The sequence below is a fragment of the Notolabrus celidotus genome, chromosome 18 (genome assembly GCF_009762535.1).
Source record: "Notolabrus celidotus isolate fNotCel1 chromosome 18, fNotCel1.pri, whole genome shotgun sequence".
In the NCBI taxonomy this organism is placed as follows: domain Eukaryota; kingdom Metazoa; phylum Chordata; class Actinopteri; order Labriformes; family Labridae; genus Notolabrus; species Notolabrus celidotus.
This window is the reverse complement of record NC_048289.1, coordinates 25,904,334-25,921,280: the sequence shown is the minus strand read 5'-3', so window position 1 is coordinate 25,921,280 and position 16,947 is coordinate 25,904,334.

The window sequence follows — 16,947 nt, the reverse complement described above, 5'->3', positions numbered from 1 at the left end:
AAGTGCTGCTCAGAGAGGGGACTTTGTAGGTTAAGTTATGGGACATGCTGAGCCTGTGTTGTGAAGGAGTGCTTTGTCAGGCATCATTGCTCTGTTATGTGTTGCTGGTGTCTGTTGTGTGACCGACTTATTTATTTCATCATCAGGCCAGAGCTACAGAGGGGAAATAGTTAAATAAAGTGTTCAGATATCTGTACTTACTGAAGTATTTACTTATCTGCCTACTTTTTATTCAAACCTCCTGTATTCTTCAAACAATGTTACATTTCTAAAAAAGGCTGCTACTGTAAGGAGTTTTCAGCTAGTTGTGAAATTAATTGGCACCCCTTTATGAGCTTCAAAATTAAAAAAAAATGTCAGTGTGAAAGTGAACCACTCTTTATAGTCACTTTTAATAGCTGAAACCGCTGCAACAGGGTAGGTGTCAGGTAAAGCACTTTAAATATTACACTGTCCAAGGATCAATATTAGACATCAAAGCTGTGATGACAGCTTCATTACAGCGCTGTTGTGGACTCAATGTCTGAAAAGGCTTTAGATAGGACAAGTGACACAGAAGCTATTTACATATTACTGTTGATGTCCTAGTAGATTCATAACAGGAAGCCATTCCTAATTTAACTGATTTACACACTGCAGCAACATTAAAGCTCCTGTAAGAAGTTTCTAAATGTTGTCGAAACAGAATGAACCTTAAAATGATGCTTTCTTTAGCCACAAAAGTAAACAGGACTGTTAGCATAAAGATTGACTGTTTCCATATAGTCATTTGAATGTCTGAAATTGCTGCCAGGGGGTAGGTATCAGATGAAGTGATAAACTGCTAGCTGCAAAAAGCTTGCTAATGCAACCTTTCAAATACTTTATAGGGAAGATATTCAGGAAAGCAGGATTATTATTTTGTTCAGAAAAACACATGACAAAAAAATGTACTACTTTGACCACAGGGGGCGCCAACATCAACAAATACCAAAAGTTCCTCACAGGAGCTTTAATTCTCATTATTAGCATTATTAAGTGATATTTTATAATGTTTGAATTGGATTTTATTTAAGTTTAACATTCTCAAGTAGCATGAGGTTCAGTTAGTGCTGTATGGTGGGCCTGAAAGGTAGCTCCACAACATTTCATGGCAAACAAAAAACTAATTTTGCTGAACACAAAAACAATTTCATTATACAATAATTTTTTGGGTGAGCTCACAAAACAAAACAAAAAATCATGAAATGCAAGGAAATTTCATGTAATGCAAAAAATGTTTGATGAAACACAAAAACATTTCACAAAAAAAAAAAAAAGTAAAATAAAAATATTTTGTGAAATATTTGTGGGTGTCATGAAATATTTTACATTTTTCATTTATTTTTGCATTTTGTTGAATATTCTTGAGAGCCATGAAAAGAAAATTGCATTATGTGAAATATTTTTGAATTACAATAATTATTTTAGAATTTTTTTTGTGGTAATCAAATGTTTTTTATTTGACCTTCAGGGCCACCATAGCTCTGCATATAAACAGCTGAAAAAGTATAGTAGAGTGCTACTTTTGTTTTGTTTTTTACTGTGAGTGTATTTCAGAGCATGGGCTTATTCATGTTGGTTAAATCAAGAATTTCTCACAAGTACTTCTACTTCTTCCTGAGTCTTATTCAAGAGTGTGTGCTGTTTCGCCACAACTGCATGATTCTGATTCAAGGAGCAAAGAACAAGTCAGTTAAGGTTGACAGTAAGTAGTAGATGAGAACTCTTGGAGTGGCTGTGCAGGCGCTCCCACGTCCCATCCCTTATATGTCAATGTTTGTAAAAGCCTGACAATCAGTGGGCTGAGTGGACATGGGAGTGTTAAGTTTACTGCGTTTGTGAGGCTGGGGCTGGAGCCAAACTCTCCAGGGAGAGACGCATAACAAACATTCAGACCCAGATACAGAATTATGTTGCATCTGGAGCGGCGTCTAACATTTCACCTCCGTCGTTAAAACGGTACAACTTATCCTCACGTTAGCGCGGCAGACAGTGAGAGTGCATACCAAAACCCGAGATAGGACTACTGCCAGGGGGAGGGATGAATCTGGAGAGAAGACGTGATTGAGTTACAGTAACTCCATCCACATACCAATGCAGAGAAGAGTGTTAAAACAGATGTGCTTATCATATGTGGTGATTTCTGTACTCAGAGAAGAGATCTTTGAAAAACAGAGGCAGTAGAGATAATGTTGGAAAAGTTATCAAAAAACAGGGCCTTGTTCTTGACGCAATTAGATTCCATTCTTGTTGACTTTAAAATGATGTGACAGCCTTCTTCCCCTGTAGTGCATTATATGCAATTTCACCGATCTTGGCTCTAACCACTATCCATTAACTATAATGAACAAATGGCTCATACTCACAGCAGATATTGTTCTGAGGCTGATGCTCCTTGCAGGTCAGATTGGAGGGCTGTCTGCGTCACTGTTGGACCGTGAGTTAACTGGGCCCTCTTGCTCTGTGTGTCAGGTTGTGGCAGCTGTCGCTCAAAAGTGGGGTCAGTCCTTGTTGTCGTGTCGTCAACACATGAAGGGACACTGTCTGGTGGTCAGCTGTGGTGCAGTAGTTTAATAGCTCCCCTCCTACAACCGTGTCAGAGTCACACGTCCCCACCTCCCTGTTCACACTGGACTCCTCTGACCCCAAATATCTTTGTATAGATCTGACTCAAGAAGATCAAACAAACTCACAAGTACACTATTGGCATGAACATATCTGAAAATGTCTAAGAATAAAACTTACATCACATGTAAGTGACTTCAGTTTTAGCATACACTTCTCAGCCTGTCTCATACAGACTGCTATGAAAATCATGGCAGTAAAGAAATGCCCTTCATCATTTATTGATGTAGAGTGTGGGCCATGTGTTAAATGCAGCATATGGTTTGTGGTCGTCACCGATGTGTTTCTATGTTAACATGCAGGTTGTTGAATGCTGCTTTTTTATTGCATTTTTAGATTAGACTTATTTTGTTGTGATGCAGCCAATCATGCGAGGCACTTGAGGTCTTACAGTAATTGTATGGGGATAATAGATTTTATTGTTTGGATTCATTTCATATTATTTTGTACCTCACCCTACTGTGTCGTATCCTTCATATCACACCTGGTATGGTTTGGTATATTTTATTATGTCCTATTGTATCATATTGTATTGTATCAAATCCTACCTTATCGCATCGTATCGCATCATATCGCATCGTATCGCATTGTATTGAATCGTATCGCATCGTATCGCATCGTGTTACATTGTATTACATCATATCGCATCGTATTACATCGTATCAGATCGCATCGTATCGCATCATATCGCATCGGATCCCATTGTATTGAATCGTGTCGCATCGTATCACATCGCATTGCATCGTATCGCATCGCATTGCATCGTATCGCATCGTATCGCATCGTATTACATCGTATCGCATCGCATCGTATCGCATCATATCGCATCGTATTGCATTGCATTGCATCGTATCGCATCATATCGCATCGTATTACATCGCATTGCATCGTATCGCATCGTATCGCATCGTATTACATCGTATCGCATCGCATCGTATCGTATCGCATCATATCGCATCGTATTGCATCGCATTGCATCGTATCGCATCATATCGCATCGTATCGCATCATATCGCATCGTATCGCATCGTATCGTATCGCATCATATCGCATCGTATCGCATCATATCGCATCGTATCGCATCGTATCGTATCGCATCATATCGCATCGTATCGCATCGTAACGCATCATATTACATCGTAATGCATCGTATTACATCGCATCGCATCGTATCGCATCGTATCGTATCGCATCATATCGCATCGTATCGCATCGTATCGCATCATATCGCATCGTATCGCATCGTATTACATCGTATTGCATTGTATTACATCGTATTGCATCGTATTACATCGTATTGCATCGTATTACCTCGTAACGTATCGCATCGTATTACATCGTATCGCATTGTATTGCATCGCATCGTATCGCATTGTATCGTATCGCATTGTATCATATCGTATTACATTGTATCGCATCGTATTACATCGTATCGCATCGTATCGTATTACATTGTATCGCATCGTATTACATCGTATCGTATTGTATTGCATCGTATTACATCGTATTACATCGTATCACATCGCATCGTATCGCATCATATCGCATCGGATCCCATTGTATTGAATCGTGTCGCATCGTATTACATCGTATCGTATCGTATTGCATCGTATCACATCGCATTGCATCGCATCGTATCGCATCGTATCACATTGTATCGCATTGTATCGTATCGGATCCCATTGTATTGAATCGTATCGTATCGATTGCATCGTATTGCATTGTATTGAATCGTATCGTATCATATTGTACCGTATCTAATAGCATTGTACCGTACCATACCGGATCGCATTGCTTCGTATCATGTCATATTGTATCTTATAATATCGTATTGTATCACATCGTATCATACCGTACCAGATGGATCATTTCGTTTTAGATCGTATCGTATCGTATCGTACCGTATCGTACAATATCGTATTGTATCTTATCGCATCGGATCTTATTGTACTGTATTGTATCTTATCGTATCGTGTCGTATTGTATCCTATTGTATCGTATCATAAAGTAACTTATTGTAACGTATTGTACCATATTGCACTTCCGGGATCGTATCTTATTGTATCTAACCGTTTCTTACCATATCGTATCGAATTGTATCTTAACGTATTGTATCCTATCATATCTTGTTACATTGTATCTCAATGTATTGCATTGTATTGTATCTTTCTGTATCATGTGGTATCTTAACGTACTATTTTGTATCATATCTTAACATATTTTATTATATTGCACCTTGTGGTATCTTATCCTGTTGTATCATTTTGTTCTCTCCAAATAACCTACAAGCAGATGAGCACAGATATTGCCATTCCACATTTTGTACCCATAGTTAGAGCTCTAAGAGTCTCTGTTACCTCTTAAACATGATATATTATAAAAGTCTAATACGATTCTAAATCACAGGTTATATAGGAGGTACCTAAAGGCTTATACATTTTGTCAGTAATACTGGTAGATATGTATGTGTGCAACTTGTTACATGGAGTTATACTGTTTTGCCATATGTGTTAAATGCATTACTTTAACCTCTGTGGACTTTAAAGACTTTTGGGACATTAAATTTGATCTTGATCTTGATCTAAATATTTGTAATAATAAGGGTTGGTAATGAAGGCTAAAAGTTCACAGGCATTCTGAATAGAGATGGGGACATTTGGAGCACAAAGAAAGAGAAGTGAATGTGAGAGACAGGCTGAAAGAGAGATGAGAGGTCAATTCAGTCAGTTTGTCTCTGTGTTGAAAAGTTACTCACAACCCTTGTCTTGTCATCGCAATTTAATCAGACTAGATAGAGAGTGATGACAACAAAGGGGTTCACCGATCTCTCCCTTTAGATAGATTAAGTACACAACTGATTGCCTGTGATGAGTGTATAGATCGCCTGTCAGTGGGTCAGGTTCACATAAACGTGTAATTTAACAGATAATAATGATATAACGTTACAGGAGAGGTGGAGGACTTCACTCTTGAGCTACAGTGTTAGACAACCTTCTATGATACGTAAATGTATGAATGTATGAATGTGTCCCTTAAGACGACAAATCAATCCAATAAACAAGATAATAAAGGATTTCATGTTAATGCTAAAGAGGTCAATAGTTCACTTATATAATTCTAAACCACGGGTATGTCCTGCTTTGTATTTACCAAACTGTACAAATTGAATTTGTTCGTGAGTCCAATCTGCTTTTTATTGCTTGTTCCCGCGTTGGACCCAGATCAAATCCCACATTTATTTGGGTCATCCTCGTCGTGTGCTTCATCTTTCCGCCAAGTTTAATACAATTTGGGCACAAATTTTCGTAAATCTGCTGACTGACAAACAAACAGCACAAGCAAAATGACCGTCTTGGCTGAAGCACTGAAGTCACTAAAGTTGTATTGCTCTTAAAGGCAAATGTAATCTATGCTAATGAATGAGGTACCTGACGGTGAGTCTGATCCTGGGTTAGGTTCAAATAAAAGTCAGATTAGTAAGATTAACAAAGTGTTTTGAGAAAATCTGCCTCTGCAACCACTTTATGGGTCTGACCTTCTTTAAGAAATTAGTTCAATTTTGATCTATATTATTGCTTGTTCATGAGACTGATGTGCTTTTATTGCATTTTGTTTTGGATGTAGTCCCAAATTGAATTGGTTCATCATAGGCAACTCTTACGCCAAGTTTCATCAAGGTAGGGCTCATAGTATTTTTAATACATTTGCTTAAAGTGAAGAAAAACACACATGGAAAACATTGCCTCTTTAGCTGATATAGCCATCAATCAATCAATCAAGCTTTATTTATGTTGCACCTTGTCATACAAATCAAATGTAATTTAAAGTGTTTTATTTATTTATTTATTTATTTATGCATCTGTATCTTAAAACAAATATAAGTACATAACTTGAACAGCTACACAATAATACATAACCACCATACAACAACAGGGAAACCTTCACATTTAGACATTAGGGACTCTGAGGTCCTCTGATCAGGGTTTATTGGTCGTGCCTCGTACCAGGTTAAAAACTAAAGGGGAACGTGCTTTCCAGGTTGTTGTTCCTAAACTCTGGAACAGTCTCCCTGTGGAACTGAGAACTGTGGACACTGTTGACAGTCTTAAAAAGCAGTTGATGACCTATCTGTTTAGACTTGCCTTTGTTTAATCTGTCTGTTTTTATGTCATGTTTTTGTATTTATTTGCAATCGCTATTTTGCCTTTTAATGTTTTTCTATTGTTGTTGTTCTAAAGCACCTTGTGACCTCTTGAGAGGTGCTCTATAAATGAATCTTACTTACTTACTACTACTTACATCAAAATGATCAGTACAATATTAAAACATTAAAAGCTAAGAGCAATACACTATATAATAACTACACAATAGTGCATAATCACTAACTTTACAGCCATCAAAAGACTAGAAAGAAGCAGGTATAAAATTATGTCAAAAATGAATTTAGAAGAGACTAATGCACACCAACACCAATAATATATGTTATTAAAAATAAGTTAAAGCATCAAAACAACAATAAGAATATAAATTGTTAAAATGAATTAAAAATTAAAAACATTTTTTTTTAATGTTTAAAAAACTAGTTAAAAATATCCAAAATAATAAAAAAAAAGAATATTAAAATCTATATTAAACATTCAAATAATAAACAAAATTCTAAATGATGTCTCTGCTAAGAGAACATATTTAATATCTGACTATGAATTAGTTACATAATGGTGGTTCTAATGTATAAAGCTTAAATTCAAGACTTCAAAAATAATACTTAGGTTATAAAAAGTAACCTTGTTTCTGAAATCACATATCCATGATTCTGACTTCGTACTGTGTCATTAAATTTGTAACATGTATTTGTTGTTTGGTGTAGTTTATAACAATGAAAATGTGCAAACAGTAAGAGCTAAGTCTTCTCCTCCGACCAGTTTCCTTTCTTCATCTGTATTCTGTCTGACTGAGGCGCCCTGTGCTTGTTTCCTTGGCTCCAGACAAAGAAATCTAATAAATGTGGCTTCACTTCAGACTCCAGTGCATAGCTCTCAGTCATCCTCAGCCCACTATGATTCAGCAGCAAAGACTGCAGTACTGTATCCTGACCTCTACGACGCTCCATTATCCACCCACCCTTCTTTCTATCAGGAATTACAAGAATTTGGACCCACAGATCAATTTTATGGATCGTTGCAGAATTCCACTCAATTACACAGATGACCCCCTGTCACCTCTCTATTGTAGCTGTCTCTGTGCTTGACTTCTGAACTTTGGTTAGCTGTTAGCATTATCAGGCTTATCATGGCTCTCACAGTTATGCGCAGAATGCTCGGGGAGTAGATTTGGTGTTTAAAAGCGTGACTAAAAGCAAACGGAGTTAAAGATTTCTCATTTCAGACAGTCACATTAAACCACCACAAGCCGCAGCATGCAACGTTGGCAGTTGCAATGAAAAACCACATAGAATATGCTGCATCTTATCAGTCTGTCTCCAGCTTCCCTTTCTGCGGCTCGTGACTGTTACTCTTACCCTTCACTCAACGGATTCCCGCTCTGTTTCTTTTCTTGTCTTGTCCTAGCTTACAGTAATAGACGTACTAGGAAAGCCCAACAATGGGGCCCGCAAAGCCCCATGAGAGAACTCAAAAGTCTGGCGCGGATCCAGAAGCTGCAGGAAGAGCTGGTTCCCATGAATGAAGAGCATGAAGTTCAAACTCAGATATGTAGCGGTTAGAGAAGTGAAGTGACATATGAAGATATTTCTGTAAAAGCCATGATCCTCAGCATTTTTGGGTAAATTGGACATTTCCCAACAACTATGACAGAGACATTTTTTTTCATGACTAATTTGTTTCTTACATAAAGTACCTCACATGTTAATCACATTTATTGCCCACTGTTTACACTGCAAATTATGTGGTTGTGACACAAGCTCATGCGTTTGTACATTCCCATTCCATTTAAATGGATATTTTCCATGTAACCTAATACAATGCTCCTTATATGGACAAGGTGCATCATTCAACATATTCTATGTTGTATTTTTCTACTATAAGATCACTGTTGAACTCAGATTAGTGGAGTTCCCAAAGCCAAATAAGAATAAAAATAAAAATAAGAATATAAATTGTTAAAATAAATTCTAAATAAGAATAAAAAGTAAATTTAAATTAAAAATGTTTAAAAAAGTGGTTAAAAATAAACAAAATAATAATAAAAAAAACATTTAAATCTATATTAAACATTAAAATAATAAACAATTTTCTAAATTATGTCTCTGCTAAGAGGACATATTTATTGCCCACATTTATTGCCCACTGTTTACACTATAGGTTCTGTGGTTGTGACACAGGCTCATGCGTTTGTACGTTCCCATTCCATTTAAATGGATATTTTCCATGTAACCTAATACAATGCTCCTTATCTGGACAAGCTGCATCATTCAACATATTCTAAGTTGTATTTTTCTACTATAAGATCACTGTTGAACTCAGATTAGTGGATTTCCCAAAGCAAAAGAAAAAGATTCAATTCATTAGAAACTTGGTTGCTGTGGTAACTGTGCAAGGGTATAAGACAAAGAGCCCCAAATTTAATCAGCACAAACTGGATCAATCATCTGTGCAGAGAATTTGCCTCAAATAGTGTTTCCTATAAAAGGAAAGAAGTACTCAGTGCAGCTGGAGAAAAAGGGCCTCTCTGAATGGTTTTAGACGGTTCTGAACATTGGCGGCTAAGCTATCAGCATTTGTATGTAAACCTTTACCGTACAGCTTCATGTGATGTGACTGTTTATGATCAGCTACATCGGCAAAGGACACTGAAAGTCCAGAAAGACACTGCTGAGACTGAATTCTAACGTTAGCTGTGTTCTGGTGGTAGCTAAAAAGGTACCAAATATATGTTTTAATACCAAATAAGGCCTGATATCTCTGGAGTTAACTTTCATACATCAATGAAGCATCAATACAGGCTTCGGTGAAACAAATACTGAAACTGATTCTGTAAAGTTTAGCAACTTTGTTTTTTCATTAGCGGACTATTTAAGTAGCGCTGACGATTGGTTTTTACTTCATGCTAGGTAGCCAAAAATAAGAGGTTAAGGCCTGGTATGGCCAGACGCTGGTCATCTTATCTTCATTGTGAGAGATGTGACTTTTAGTTAAGTTGCTGGATAAGGATTCAGCATTGTATATCTCGTTGTTGAAGGTTAGATTATCAGCGTCTGTCTGTATAGTACAGTGAACATTGTATCCTTGGCTAGCTAATGTAGTAAAATGACAATAACATCAATTTAGCCTAACGTTACACCTTCCTTATCATACTGTATCTATGATCCTGAAATGTAAATGTTTGCTAGGAAGTTGCTAAATGCTAAGGTTAGCTGTGTTCTGGTTTTAGCTAATGGGTCATTAGATATGTTTTTTCATCTGAAACATTCTTTCTCTGGATTTATGGTATCTGTGGTCATTTGATCTGATTATCAATCAAGAACCAACAATTTGTCATGCTCTGACATTTAACAATTTAGCCTCCCAAAGGATCATGGCCATCATGAGTATAGGGTCTTTAACTAGTTATTAATCATTTATGTTTTCATTACACTTTTAAGTAAAATAACAGAAGCCATTTTTTCTGCAGAGACCTCAGAATAACCCTCTGTAACCTACTTTACAAAAGTTGAAGTAGAAATTCAGTTACCGAACAGGCTGGTGGAGACCAAAAAAGTGCTAAAATACTTCTCCAGAAATACCCTTGTGACCCATAAGCAATAACTTAGAAATGTTACTTTACATCAGGGCTGTATTTAGTTTAGTTAGTTTTTAGTTTTTAGGTCTGCCCCCATGTGGCCAGATGCATAATTCAATCAGACAGCCAACTGATTGGTTGGTCCATGAAGAATCACTGACATTAAAAAAAAGTACATGTAACGGGCTAATCACTGGTTTACATTGTTAAAACAGCCCAATTTGTGTAAAACCAATAACCACCATGGCATCCATCACTGATGCACACTCAGTCCAAGTCTGTAATTACAGCACAGAGTAGAAAACCCTCAGTGACTGACACAAGCCTCAAGTGATCCAGGATCAGCTCTTTAGTATGGCATGATGGTATGTACGAAACATAAAATAACACGGGTCAAAGGGCATCTATAACAAGACCTGGTGTTAAAAATAAACCTCCAATATGTTTGGACTGCGGGAGCATTCCAGAGTACATTCCCCATATGCGGGGGTGTTCAGGGAGGTCAAATAGGAGGGCCTATTTGTGTCCCATACAGAGGGAACCATAAACTCTAACGTAGCAATGGAGGCAGCAAATAGGGTCCAGTTTTCCAATACATAGGAGTATGATCGGAATTTGGAAATCCTGTCTTTTGCTAACCACAACCTTTTGATATGGCTCTAAAATGCCATTATTTATGAACTTACTGTAAAGGGCTTGATTGGTACTCTTATGTCAAAATTGATCTGCCATAGCAGTTTAAAAAAGATCAAAACCCAAACTTGATTCCAGGATAGCTTCCTTTTGATCCAAAAATGACAAGATAGGAATCGATTTCCTTTAAAAAAGTAGATCCAGGGGCTTCAGTCCACTCGTGTTATTTTTGGTCATGCTACACGCACAGTTTGGTGTATGCATAACATTTTATGCACAAACATGCAGTGGAAATGCACTTAGGGAGAGATGGCAGAGTGAGGATGCTGCCATCAACCAGTGCACCCCGAGCACTTGGGGGTTTGGTGCCTTGCTCAAGGGCACCTCGGCAGTGCCCAGGCAAGTGAACCAGCACCTCTCCAGCCACCAGTCCACTTGCCAAACGTCGTCCATGCTGGGACTCGAACCTCCGGTTGCCAAGCCAAGCCCCTATGAACTGAGCTACTGCCCCCCCAAAATACAATGAAAAGTTGAAATAGGGAAGGAAAATGTGACCATATTTCAAGTTAAAACAACAAATTTGACCATCTTTGATCCCTACAGTCAGCTCCCGTTAGCATTTGATCAATTACTAGCTTATATTTGTGTAAGCTAGGAAAATGTTAAATCTTATATAACAGTTTTAGTAGTGGTACAGGATACAATCAGACAGCTATTTACTCCAAGACAATTTGGATAGATATTAAGCATTTTTGATTTACTTCCTAGCTAACATTATGTTAGCTAAACAGCTGTTGGGCACCAATGTTAGCTACTGTAAAAGGATAGCTAGCTTGGATTTTCCTTTACTTTTGCTTAAGGGGCGAACATTTTTAAGCTAGGTATTTACTTCCAGGCTAACAAAATGTGGGGCCATCCCTATGTTCCAACATTTCTAGGACATTTTCAAAATTAGGTCTTGTGTTCCTTCATTTCCCTTCAATTTAAGCCCTATCCTCCAACAAGACTTTTTGGAAGCACTTTGTAGTAAAAGAATGAATGAATATTTAATTTTGATCAGTAGCAGAATGTGGGAACATAGGGCTGTGGGAACATAGGAACGCTCCCCAAAATGTAAGCTAGACGTGGTGTTGTCTAATGTTAGCTAACAAGTTATCAAATTAAGTGTTGCACTCTAAATATAGCTTTATGTTCCTTCTCATTTTAACTCTCAGTTTACTTCTCATTTGCTCATATGGAGGAAGTGAAACGCCAGTAGCTGTTAGAAACCCACATTTACATTATTTACAACCTGGAATCAGCCGTACAACACAACAGCATGTGAGCTTCCTCCCCAGACAGAGATAACAGAGGAAAACTGCTGCTTTAGTATGGTGAGTTATGTATTCCAGAGTCTCATGAGCAGAAGTTTGAAGGGGAAAGCAGAGGGGGAAGACGGATCTTTATTATCTGTCACTATGTTTGATTGCAAGGCGATGAGAGCAGGGAGTCTTCTGATGTTAGCCTAGACAACAGGGGGGCCTTTCTTTTCAATACTACAGCTCAGGAATGTAGCTGGGGCAGAGGAGTGGGTACATGCGGACCCACACATACACAAACACATTAAACACACACTACATGTAGGAAACCATGGTAGAAAACGCCTGCCATTGACTTGCTCCTGAGGGTTTTAGTCAAACATGCAGCTGTTTGCAGAGCAGAGAGGGCTCAGTGTGACTGTAACTCACAATACAGCTGTAAAACATTACACTGGAATCAAAGTGCAAGTTACACATGGAGACACACATTGTGGTTTATCTTTACGGTCTGCCCCTCCCTTCAGGTAAGAATATTTATAGTGAAACTACTTTACAAAAGAGATTTTGCAATGCTTTTACTTAAAAGCAGCAGCCACTGATTTACTAGATTTAATAACCTTACAGTCTGCGGGTTCATAAACTTTAGGAGGACTTTATAGAAAAATATATGAATTAAATGCAAAATGGTAAACATTTACATTTCATAATGTGACATGGGAGCCTGGGAATTAAAAGCCGTTCACAATATCCTTTCAACTTATGAAATGACGTGTTGTTTCTCTGGAAATGAACAGTATTTGGCTTTTAACTTCTATTTTTTTAACATGCTTTTACTCAACCTGGGCTATTTCATATATAACTAAGCTCAGAACCGATCTTCAAGTAACAAAATAATGTTAAAACCTTAAAGGATGTTGCTTTAATAATTGTCCCTTCAGTTAAAGCTCCTGCTAGGAGTTTTTAGCTGGTGATGAAACAGACTGAAATTAACAGTGTTGTCTCTTTATGACCTATGAAACCATTTCTATTAGTCATTTTTAACATTTGAAACCACTGGTGGGGGGTAGGTGTCAGACCAAGTGATTAGCTGCATGCTGCTGATACAGCCTTTTTTTACTCATTCAAAAGCATTTCTCTGAATAAGAGCGACTGTTAAAAGAGAGCAGGATGAGACATGTAAAGGACAAAATCTGACTAATTTGTCCACAGGGGGCGCCAAAATCAACACAAATTGAAAGTTCCTCACAGGAGCTTTAAGTTCATTACTTCTTATTGATGGTAAGATATACAACACATAGGAACTAATATTAGCTCCTTATGATGACAGAAGAATTTTGAATATATATAGATATTTTATACTTTTTCTGATATATGTTATAACAAATTTAAGGAAGATGATTAGGGCCACTGAAACAATAAATAAATTAGAATCCAATATATTTTTTAATTATTATTGTTCTAAGAAAAAAGTCAGAATTCTGAAATTAAAGTCAAAATTTTAACTTTTCTCAGAAAAAATACTAATAATAAAATATATTGGACCTTAATTTTTTTTCCAGTGGATTAAAGTCAGAATTCTGAGAAAAAAAGTCAGAATTCTAAAATATATATATTTTTTTTTTTTCAGTGGCCCTAATCCTCTTCCATACAAATTAAAGGTGCAGATTGAGGTCATTAAAGGGCCAGTTTGCCCTCACAATGGCTATAGAATTGGTTGGACCTACAGTTTAGATCATATGTAGCATCTATCTCTGATAACTATGAAAGTCAGTCTGTTGCTTTTCTCCAATATGACTTCTCCTCTGTGCACTCAGACATATATTCTGGTGTAACCTCGTCTCACTAGCACAAATATAGCATGAATATGAAGCAGATTTTAATTAGGGGAGAGAAAATGAAGAATTAGGACATGGAGCACAATTGTAGTATTTTTCCTTTCAGCTCCTGTGATCTGTTCTCTTCTTTGGTCTGATAACTGTGATCACTTTAACGACCGGAGACACGGTGACTACTGTAGAGACGACGTTAAACTGAAACTGTATTGGTGATTTAAGCAATGTTTACATTCCTCAGTGCAGCCAAAGGTCATACAGGAGGAGAAGTAGTAGAGGGTTGGGTAAAGGAGTGAGTTTGTGTGTTCAAAGCTGGCCCAGGTTTCTGAATAATCATGCCACATTAAGCTGGAGTTAACTCTTTAAATGCCAACTTTTCCTGTACTGCATGAAGGCATCAATAAACAGAGGGGTGGAGTTAGAAAGGCTGATGAGACAGGACCCTCTTTCAATACATGTGAGGGGTTTATACATAACTTACAAGTTGTTGACTCAGCCCCTCCTGTGGGTGAGGTGATAAGTAATGGGCCACAAAAATTCCTTCACAATCTATATTTCTATGTGCGGCACATTTTTTTTCTGAGTAAGGATGTATGCAGCTTCATAGTCTCCCCTCTCTTTCTCTCTTTGCATTAGAGCCTGGTTACGCTCCAAACACACAAATCCTCTATTGGTGGATTTCTACTTTGAATACTGTCACATATCAACGGCAAAGAAAGAAACAGTATAGAGAAATATAACAGTAAGCTGAAAAACATTCTTGTGTATTCTTATGAATTAATGATTTACATCACTGATAAAAATAGATGATTTTAAACGCACTTTATGACGACTTTATATCCTTTATTATCTGGGAAAACAAGGTCTCATTCAAAAAACACTGAAGTCTCTGCAGGAAATATTGTAAGTCTCCTGACTCCAATTTTCTTGAAATAAGATGCCTTTTCAGCTGATTGTGTTATTAGAAAATCAAATCAGAACAGCCAGAGTAAATTTCAGAGTAATCCCTGATCCTTTCCATATCTGACATCCGGTCAAAGTGAAACGCCCGTTCCAGGGAAGAGATATCTTGGAAACATGTCCTTTTTTTCCACATTAACAAGTGAAGACATATCTTGACATGTTGCATGCTTTTGTTTTGCCTTTAAGTCTATTATACTCGCTGAAAAAATGGTTTAACTTTACTGGAGTCTGCCTTAGATGATGATGATGACAACAACAACTGTGAGACGTGAGCTAAATTAACACGGATCACTTATAATTGGAATAGCCTGATCAGTACAGATGGGTCTGTTAATATGTTAATCATTAATTACCATCATTACTTTCTTTATTAGCTTTTAATGTGGACGTTTCAATTTGAAAAATTATTATTGAAACCTTTAACTTCTGTATATTTCAGTTTTCTGGGACTGACTTGTCATTTTCATGTCAACTGACTTGTGAGAGAGGAAGTTTGAGATAAACACAAGGTACTTATGTTGAAAGAAAGGATGAATGTTCAGTGAAGACAGGAGCTTTAATAATTTTCACAGCACCTAAAAATAAAGTGCCCCCAACATATACAGAAAAAAGAAGATGTGGAACATTAGCGCTGTGCATTGTGGGAAACCGTACGTGAGGTAAGCTAGTCTGATGCATACTGATACATTTTCCCAGATCAGTACGACATCCAGGAAGTTTTGGCATACTGCAGATATTGCTCTTGTTCTCATACTGCATACTACATACTGAATTTTGGCCAAATCAGTACGTACTGCTAGTATAGTAGACGGTTTTGAAAACAGCCAATGTAATCTCTGGTGACGGGGCGAGCAGAGGAGCAAGAAAGAAAGGTACTTTATTGATCCCCAGGGGGGAAATTCAATTTTTTCACTCGTGCTATTTTTTTGGACATGCTACACATACAGTTTTTTATTTTTTGGTATATACATACAAATGCACACACATGCAGTGAACATGCTAAGGAAGAGATGTCAGAGTGAGAATACTGCTGTCAACCAATGCACCCAGAGCAGTTGGGGGTTCGGTGCCTTGCTCAGGGCACCTCGGTAGAGCCCAGGCAAGTGAAACAGCGCCTCTCCAGCCACCAGTCCACTTGCCAAACTTTGTCCATGCTGGGACTCGAACCGGCGACCCTTCGGTTCCCAAGCCAAGTCCCTATGGACTGAGCTACTGCCGCCCCACAATATGTAGAGAGAGAATTTGAAAAATCCTGCAACAGCAGCGGAGTTCATGATCAACAGTAACAGATGATTCTGCTATTTTTTGACATTAGAATGGTAAAAACAACTCTGTGCATATAAAGAAAAATGTATTCAGGTGAATTCTTGATGCATGCACACGCACGTCTTAATCAGATCACTTTATTTAGCATGCAATCATGGAAACAGTGACATTGGAATCTCTAATCAGATAAAAGAAGAACCACAGATGTAAACATAGCTATTGTGTTGGGCATTTGGGTTTAGTCACATGACAGTAATCATAGATACATTATTTTGCATGATCAGGGGATTGAAAAAAAAGGAGGTGAAATTCAGGTCACCTTGAGCGGACAGATCTGTTTGACCCTTCAGAAACACTTCTGCATCTAATCTAATCTATCTAAAGGTTGTGTTGCACAAGCTGAGTCTTTCTTCTGGTGATTACTGTCACATGGGTCAGATGGACTGCTGGCATTGAAGTGTAAAGAATAAACACAGCAGTGGTTTGGTTTAAATCCCAAATCCCAATATTTTCTCAGTTTGAAAGTGACTAGAAATGTGTGCTGTATTTTCTGTAAATGCTGTGACAAAATA